This window comes from Buteo buteo, chromosome Z, assembly GCF_964188355.1.
Source record: "Buteo buteo chromosome Z, bButBut1.hap1.1, whole genome shotgun sequence".
NCBI classification, from domain to species: Eukaryota; Metazoa; Chordata; class Aves; order Accipitriformes; family Accipitridae; genus Buteo; species Buteo buteo.
Genome location: NC_134204.1, coordinates 71463525 through 71473630, shown reverse-complemented (window position 1 = coordinate 71473630; position 10106 = coordinate 71463525).

Sequence of the window (10106 nt, the reverse complement as noted above, 5' to 3'; positions counted from 1 at the left end):
TGTTTCACCTACTTTTTTTCTTTCTTTCTTTGTCTCAGCTGGAATAAAATCCTGTAGGCAAAATTTTACTTGAATGAGCCCATCAGTGAGCTGTACAAATGTGACCAGCAGGAGCCTTTGCTCTATCAGTAGGACAGTTTGGCTACATCAGGAGGAGGAACAGAAAGTACTCCTACCTCTGGTGAGGGCTGAGACTCCTGCGCAACTGTCCTGAGGCTAAACAGCACTAAAACATGCTACTTGTTCTCAGTTCAGTAAGCACCCTTGTTCCTTGTTTTGTTTAACCACATGGATCAAAACAGCTAGGGCAAACCAAGCTCAGTGCAGTGCCTTCAGATGACAACAGGACATTATTTTGCTTCAGATGTCTGTGTATTATATAAGAAATTATTCCATAGCCTTTTTTCCCAGGGACATTTGAGTTTTACTTTCCCCATACCCATAGCTGCATCAACACAGTTGGGGTAATGTTTCTGTTCCTGACTTACTCTCAAGACCATCGTGGCCAATTCTGCTTCACGCTTGATGACACCACAGCTAACGTAGAGGATGGGCTAGGTCTAGCTCCCAGGAGGGCAGCTGGCCTTGGCAGAGAGTGTGATGGTGCATTCCCCCTCCATCTCAGAAACTCCCATTAGGACTTGGCCTTTGTGTAATGCATTGGGCGGTTAAGTGTCCCCTGACCGTAACAGGAACTCTTGCGTGGCTATGGCAGGGAGCAGTATTGACCATACAAAGGACTCCTGTTGCCTAGCAGAGGCGGAGATGCAGAACCAGGAACGTTAGTCATCTCCTGACAGCCTTGGGAGTCCTCCCTTATCTGACTTGTAGCTCATGTGAAACAGTACCAGTGCTACTGGAATTCCAGTAATTTGCTGATGACTGAAGCTAATTATCTCACAAACCTATGAACGGTGGTCCTAAGCAAGGCCCTTTGAGCTCTCCCAGACTGCAGCGGGCTGTGACCAGCATCTCCCTCTGAGGGGAATGTCTCTCGGAGCTTGTGAACTCTCCAGTTTGTGAAAATTGGAGGACCGTTGCCAAGAACTGACAACAGGACCTGGGCTGAAACCCTTTGCTCCTTGAGGCTCAACCCTTTGCCCATTGAGAAAAATGCCGAGACATTTGACATGAATGTTTTCACTGAACTCAAGGGGAATTTTTAAGCTATACCGACTTTAGCTTTGCTTTTATCTCTCTCTCTCAGTGTCTGTGTGAATGCATGTATGAATTAACATGTGTATCCTATAGCAAGTGTAGTATAAGTATTGCCTTTTCTAAATCCTGATTCACCTCAAACTGTGAATGAACCTCAGACTGCTGTTACACACATAATTCCTTTAGACATAAACCATTCCCCAAATCTGGGACTAGGAGTGAATCCAGCTGCACCTAAGCACCAACAGGAGTTTAGAAAGCAAGGGGGTCTTCTCTGAACCTCATAACTCAACAGGAGAGTATTCCCTACCTTTTTACATCCCCGATTTCTGTGCAAATCATGAAAAAACAATTTTAACTCCATATTCCTTTTTATGTTTCTCTTTTACCCTGTTGCATCTTTGGTCTCTGTATAAATAATTCTAGTTTGATTCCAACTTGATTTTCTTTGTACATTTCATCCATGTATCAAGTAATAGAGTGAACCTTGCCATCACATTCTGTGAAGTCACCTTTTTTTATAAATTCCTATTAAATCATTTTTGCTAATACCCTTGATGGTGATTCTTCAAGCAGTCCAAACCACTCCATTTGCTACAGAGCAGCTTGGGGAAAGATCCTACTACTAATGCAGGAAGGGCAGCAGAAACACCGCCAGTTTAGCATTCTGCTTTGTAATAAGCTAGTGACTGACATAAAAACTATGTCCCAAAGAAATACACTGGCAGCAGTACAGTAAGCCTTCAGCAAAAAATACTAGCAAATGAAGGCAAGAGCTAGCATGAAGGAGGACCCAGCCCTTAGACCTTCAAGCAGGATATTGAGTACAATGTATGACCTCTTCCAAGCTTTAGTTCTTCAGTGGTACTCTGGTTATCATACAGATACAGCAAGCAGCAAAACATGTTCTGTGCCACTGAAAAATGAAATAAGATAATTTTTTTCTCACTTCTTGATGCTCTGTGTGGGATACAGTTTCCCATTTCAGAGAATGAACTGAATAGACAGCTGTAGAAATTGAGGATACAGTAGCACAAAATATCTGCTTTCGTAACTACTAGCATAGTAATCCAACCTATCATAACCTGAGTTGATGTTTGCAGTTACTTGAAGTGTTTCAGTTTTAACAACACCAGATTCACATCATCAAGCTTATAGTCTAGTCTACTACAGTGATTCTTTCTACTGTACGCCAAGCATGTAGGACTTGTTTATTTCCCCAGAAATCTAGCAGTTCCACTATTCCTCAGGTTTGCTGTGAAATTGATAATGCCCACTGCAGACTCCTTTAAGAGCCTGCTCTCATTTTTGCTTCTGCCTCTAGACTTCAGGGCTCTAACTGTCCTCTCCTCCCTGTGCTTTGTCTACTTGCTACCAGCAGCAGTGCAAGAAGTTTGCTCAGCCCAGGAGAGTAAATGCAATGATCCCAAATCTGCTTTGAAATTGCAGTGTGATGCAAGGTCAAGCAAGCAAGCAAGCAACTTGCCCGATAACTTTTTCGTTAGCCACTTCATCTGGGAAGACTTATTCCTGCCTCCATTTGTGATCAATTGGTGCTCCAAGCATTAGTAAAAGGCACACTGAGAGAAGCAAGGTATCATTTAAGCCATCCTTTTCCAAAACCACAGATAAAGAAATGCCAGGCTCCATGTTTTCTGAGTAGGTCAGATGAGGACTATTATTGTGGCCAAAGAATGGGGGACTTCAACCACCCTGATATCTACTGGCAGGACAACACAGCAGGACATAATCAATCCAGGAGGTTCCTGGAGTGCATCAATGACAACTTCCTGACCCCAGTGATAGAGGAGACAGAGGAGAGGTGGTCTGCTGGACCTCATACTCACCAGCAAGGGGCTTGTTGGGTCAAAGGCAGCCCTGGCTGCAGTGACCATGAGATGGTGGAGTTCAGAAGGGTGAAAAGCAAGCTCTCAACCCTGGACTTCAGGGGAGCAGACTTCAGTCTCTTCAGAGGTCTGCTTGGAAGCATCCCGTGGGATAAGGCCCAGGAGTGAAGAGGGGCCTAAGAAAGCTGGTTAATATTCAAGGCTCACCTCCTCCAGGCTCCATCACAGAGAACAGAAACTCAGGCAAAAATGCCAGGAGGTCTGTGAGGATGAACAAGGAACTCCTGGCCAAACTCAAACACAAGAAGGAAGCATCCAAAGAGTGTGTCGTGGTTTAACCCCCAGCCAGCAAATAAGCACCACACAGCTGCTCTCTCACTCCTCCCCACCCAGTGGGAGGGGGAGAGAATTGGCAAGAAAAAAAAGTAAAACTCATGGGTTGAAACAAGAACAGTTTAATAGAACAGAAAGGAAGAAACTAATAACGATAATAATAACAATAATAAAATGACAATAATAATAAAAGGATTGGAATATACAAAACAAGTCATGCACTATGCAATTGCTCACCACTTGCTGACCAATGCCCAGTTAGTTCCTGAGCTGCAATCCACCCCTGGCCAGCTCCCCCCAGGTTGTATACTGGGCATGACATCACACGTTATGGAACACCCTTTGGCCATTCTGGGTCAGGTGCCCTGGCTGTGTCCCCTCCCAACTTCTTGTGCCCCTCCAGCCTTCTTGCTGGCTGCCGTGAGAAGCTGAAAAATCCTTAGTACAAACACAACTTAGCAACAACTGAAAACATCAATGTGTTATCAACATTATTCCCATACTGAGTCCAAGACATAACACTGTACCAGCTACGAGGAAGAAAATTAACTCTATCCCAGCTGAAACCAGGACAATATCCACCCCTTATTTATACCATTTACATCATTCTCAGGTCCCATACTTTCCAATACATCCTAATCAACCACCATCACCTTTTCCATCCTTTGAGAGAGATATATATACACACACACACACATATATATATGTATACACACACATAGATATCATTCCCTCAGTCTATGGGCCATCTCTATAAAATGTTCGTTGAGTTCATTTAGTCTCTGACTTCGGGCTACATCTGTCATACCAGTCTTTCTGGGCCGGAGGGATGGTGCCAAGTCCGCTCAGTCAGCAGGGCAGGATTGGGCTTTGGTATGATGTGGCAGGCGGGTGACACTGGGCACAGCAGGAGGATGGTGTGCACTGTTGGATTGTTGCATGCTGAAGTCAGTTCTGGTTGCATCACTACTGTGCTTCGCTCAGTTTTATCAAAGTTCATTCTTCCTTGATCTAAGTGATTCTTACTGTAATACCATTGATGTAGCATATAACAATTATAGTAATGATAACATACAGCAGCAGGCTTATATAGCAACTAACATCATACAGTTTAATTCCGGCTATTCTTACCCAGAATCAAATCCCCTTGAGGTTCACATTGGACATTCCCATCCTTCCACATCACCCACCAAGTGCATCCAGGTCCTTGAGCAAAAGCAATCCCATGGATGGGTTTGCCTTTGCCTGAGGCAGGAGTAACCCAGACTGTCTTCCCTAACTTTTTTTTATGTGCACTACAGGCACTTTATCCCCTTCTACAGTACGTAAAAGTTCTGACTGGGCAGGGCCAGCCCAATTGGCAGATCCTCTGGTGTTGACTAACCAGGTGGCTTTTGCTAAATGTGTATCCCAATGTTTGAAGGTTACACACCCCCCCACCCCCCATTGCTCTCAGTGTAGTCTTTAACAGTCCATTGTATGGTTCAATTTTCCTGGACACTGGTGCATGATAGGGGATGTGATATACCCACTCAATGCCATGCTCTTTGGCCCAGGTGTCTATGAGGTTGTTTCGCAAATGAGTCCAATTGTCTGACTAAATTCTTTCTGGGGTACCACGTCACCATAACACTTGCTTTTCAAGGCCCAGGATAGTGTTCCGGGCAGTGGCATCGGATATGTTTCCAGACATCTGGTGGTTGTTTCCACCATTGTAAGCACATGGCACTTGCTTTGCCAAGTTTATGGTACCGTGATGTAGTCAACCTGCCAGGCCTCCCCATATTTGTATTTCAGCCATCACCCTTCATACCACAGGGGCTTTAACCACAGGGGCTTCCTTGATTGCAGCATGTTTCATGTTTGTGGATAACTTGTGTGACAGTGTCCATGGTCAAGTCCACCCCTTGATCACGAGCCCATCTACATGTTGAATGTCTTCCCTGATGGCCTGAGGTGTCATGGGCCCACCAAGCCATAAATAATTCACTGTTAGGTTGCCAGTCAAGATCCACCTGAGCCACTTCAATCTTGGCAGTCTGATCCACATGCTGGTTGTTTTGATGTTCTTCAGTGGCCCGGCTCTTGGGTATGTGAGCATCTAACAGATGTACTTTTACAGCCAGATTCTCTAGCTGGGCAGCAATATCTTGCCACAATGGGGCAGCCCAGATGTGTTGCAGCTTCCATTGCTGTAACCACCCCCACAGGGCATTTGCCACCATCCATGAGTCAGTACAGAGAGAGAGCACTGGCCACTTTTCTCATTCAGCAATGTCTAAAGCTAGCTGAATGGCTTTCACCTCTGCATACTGACTCAATTCACCTTTTCCTTCAGCAGTTTCTGCAACTTGTTGTGTAGGACTCCACGTTTTCCCACAATGGGACAGGACCCATCAGTGAACAGGGCATATTGAGTCTCATTTTCTGGCAGTTTATGATACAGGGGGGACTCTTCAGCATGCATCACCTCCTCCTCTGGTGATATTCTAAAATCTTTGCCTTCTGTCCAGTCCATGATCACTTCCACAATTCCTGGGTGACTGGGGTTTCCTATTTGAGCGCATTGTGCGATCAGTGCAACCCACTTACTCCACGTGGCGTCAGTCGCGTGATGTGTAGAGGAGACCCTCCCTTTGAACATCCAGCACTGGCAGTCGGGGTGCTAAGAGGAGCTGTGTTTCAGTACCAACCACTTCTGAGGCAGCTCGAACTCATTCATACGCTGCCAATATCTCTTTTTCAGTTGGAGTGTAGCAGGCCTCAGATCCTCTGTATCCCTGACTCCAAAACCCCAGGGGTCGGCCTCGGGTCTCCCCAGGTGCTTTCTGCCAAAGTCTCCAGGTAGGGCCATTCTCCCCGGCTGCAGTGTAGAACACATTTTTAATATCTTCTCCTGCCCAGACTGGCCCAAGGGCTACTGCGTGAACAATCTCCCGTTTAATTTGTTCAAAGGCTTGTTGTTGCTCAGGGCCCCATTTAAAATCATTCTTCTTCCAGATGACTTGGTAGAGAGGGCTTACAATCAGACTGTAATTTGGAATATGCATCCTCCAAAAACCCACAACACCTAAGAAGGCCTGTGTTTCCTTTTTATTAGTCGATGAAGACATAGCTGCTATTTTGCCAGTCATGTCCATTGGGATCTGACAACATCCACCTAGCCATTTTATTCCTAAAAACTGGATCTCCTGTGCAAGTCCCTTGACCTCACCTTCTTTTGTGGCAAAACTGGCTTTCAGAAAGATTTGGATTATTTTCTTCCCTTTCTCAAAACCTTTTTCTGCTGTGTCACCCCATATGATGATGCCATCAGTGTATTGCAGGCGTTCCAGGGCTTCACCCTTCCCCAGTGCAGTCTGGATTAGACCATGGCAAATGGTGGGGCTGTGTTTCCACCCCTGGGGCAATCGATTCCAAGTGTACTGGATACGTCTCCAAGTGAAAGCAAACCGTGGCTGGCATGCTGCTGCCAGAGGGATTGAGAAAAATGCATTAGCAATATCAGTTGTGTTGTATCACTTGGCTGCCTTCTACTCCAGTTCGTATTGAAGTTCTAGCATGTCTAGCACAGCAGCACTCAATGGCAGCGTGACTTCATTCAGACCACAATAGTCAACTGTTAGTCTCCACTCTCCATACGGGACTATATACAGCAAGTGAGGTGATACACAACAGAACTCTAAAAACGAGCACCACAACTCTAAGAGCTCATAAATTGATGCTAATGTAATGAATGCTTGTAACAAATTTGTTTTAACACACTCTGGTCAGATCTGTCATTATCTCAACCCTTCATCCCCCATGTTGGGTGCCAAAATGGACTGTCATGGTTTAACCCCAGCCAGCAGCTAAGCACCATGCAGCCACTCACTCACTTCCCCCCCACCCCCACCCCCAGTGGGGTAGGGGGGAGAATCAGGGGAAAAAGAAGTAAAACTCATGGGTTGAAACAAGAACAGTTTAATAGAACAGAAAGGAAGAAACTAATAACAATAATAATAACAATAATAAAATGACAATAATAATAATAATAATAATAAAAGGATTGGAATATACAAAACAAGTCATGCAGGATGCCATTGCTCACCACTCGCCAACCGATGCCCAGTTAGTTCCCGAGCAGTGATCTGCCCCTGGCCAACTCCCCCCAGTTTATATACTGGGCATGACATCCCATGGTATGGAATACCCCTTTGGCCAGTTTGGGTCAGCTGCCCTGGCTGTGTCCCCTCCCAGCTTCTTGTGCCCCTCCAGCCTTCTTGCTGGCTGGGAATGGGAAGCTGAAAAATCCTTAGTATAAACACTGCTTAGCAACAATTGAAAACATCAGTGTGTTATCAACATGCCTTTCACACTGAATCCAAAACATGACACTATACCAGCTACTAGAAAGAAAATTAACTCTAACCCAGCTGAAACCAGAACAGGTGTAAGCAAGGATGGGTAAGTTGAGAGAAACACAAAGACGTTGTCCAAGCATCCAGGGATGAAGTTACAAAAGCTAAAGCTTGACTGGAGTTGAATCTGGTCGGGGATGTCAAAGTGTGATGGGTTGACCCTGGCTGGATGCCAGGTGCCCACCAAAGCCACTCTATTACTCCTCGCCCTCAGCTGGACAGGGGAAAGAAAATATAATGAAAACCTCGTGGGTTGAGATAAGGACAGGGAGATCACTCACCACTTACTGTCACAGGCAGAACAGACTCAACTTGGGGAAATGAGTTTAATTTATTACCAAGCAAATCAGAGGAGGATAATGAGAAATAAAACCAAATCTTAAAACACCTTTCCCTCCCACCCTTCCCTTCTTAACAGGCTTAACTCCACTCCTGACTTCTTTACCTCCTCCCACCCTGAGCAGCACAGGGGGGCAGGGAATGGGGTTTACAGTCAGTTCATCACACGTTGTCTCTGCCCCTCCTTCCTCCTTAGAGGGAGGACTCCTCACTCTTCCCCTGCTCCAGCGTGGGGTTCCACCCACGGGAGATGGCCCTCCATGAAATTCTCCAACGTGAGTCCTTCCCATGGGCTGCAGTTTTTCGTGAACTGCTCCAGAGTGGGTCCTTCCCACGGGCTGCAGTCCTTCAGGCACAGACTGCTCCAGCGTGGGTCCCCTGTGGGGTCGCAAGTCCTGCCAGAAAACCTGCTCCGTGGGCTCCTCTCTCCACAGATCTACAGGTCCTGCCAGGAGCCTGCTCCAGTGCGGGCCTCCCATGGGTCACAGCCTCCTCTGGGAACCCACCTGCTCCGGCGTGGGGTCCTCCCCGGGCTGCAGGTGGAGATCTGCTCCACCGTGGAGCTCCCTGGGCTGCAGGGGGACAGCCTGCCTCACCAGGGTCTTCCCCACGGGCTGCAGGGGAATCTCTGCTCCGGCGCCTGGAGCACCTCCTCCCCCTCCTTCTTCACTGACCTGGGGGTCTGCAGGGTTGTTTCTCTTACATATTCTTGATCCTCCCTCTGGCTGAAGTTTCTGTTCCACAGCAACTTTTTTTCCCTTCTGAAATCTGTTACCCCTCAGGCACTACCACTGTCGCTGATGGGCTCAGCCTTGGCCAGTGGTGGGTCTGACTTGGAGCTGGCTGGCATTGGCTCTGTCAGACACAGGGGAAGCTTCCAGCAGCTTCTCACAGAAGCCACCCCTGTAGCCCCCCTGCTACAAAAACGTTGCCACACAAACCCAATACATGAAGGCAATAAGGGCTTCTATAAGTACATAGGTAGGAAATGCTAGGGAAAATGTGGGCCTGTTGACGAATGAGATGGGGCACCCAGTTACACAGGACATGGAAAAGGCTGAGGTACTGAATGCCATCTTGGCCTCAGTCTTACTAGCAACACTGGCCTTCAGGAGTCCCAGGCTCCAGAGATGAAGGGGAAAGTCTGGAGCAAGGGAGAAGTACCCTTGGTGGAAGAGGATCAAGTCAGGAAAGACTTAAGCAAACCAGAGGGGCAAAATAAGTCCACAGGCTCTGATGAGATGCACCCACAAGTGCTGTGGGAGCTGGCAGATGTCATTGTGAGGCCACTCTCAATAATCTTTGATTGGTGACTGGGGGAAGTGCCTGAAGACTGGTGGAAAGCAAATGTAACTTCTGTCTTCTAGAAGGGCAAGAAGGAGGATCGAGGGAACTGGTGGCCTGTCAGCCTCACCTCAATCCCATGGAAGATGACAGAGCAGCTAAACCTGGAACCCATTTCCAGGTACATCAACAAGAAAATCATCAGTAGAAGTCAGCATAGCTTCACCAAGGGGAAGTCATAACCAACTTGGTAACTTTTACAATTAAATGACTGGCCTAGTAGATGAGGGGAGACCAGTGGATATCATCTACCTGGACTTGAGCAAGACATTTGTCGCTGTCTCCCATAAGATCCTCATACAGAAGCTGTTGATGTATGGGATGGATGAGCAGTGGATGAGGTGGACTGAAAACAGGATGAATGGCCAGGGCCAGAGTGTGGTGGCACAGCGTCTAGTTGGAGGCCCGTGACTAGTGTTGTACCCCAGGGGTGAGTACTGGCTCCATTCCTGTTAGACAACTCCAGGAACAATCTGGATGATGGGACAGCATATACCATCAGCAAGTTTGCAGATGACACAAAACTGGGAGAAGTAGCTGATAGAAGAGGATCATGCTGCCATCCACAGGGATCTCGACAGGCTTGAGAAATGGGCTGACAGGAACCTCATGAAGTTGAACAAGGGGAAATGCCAAGTCCTACACATGGGGAGGAACTACCCCAGGCACAAGTACATGCTGGGGG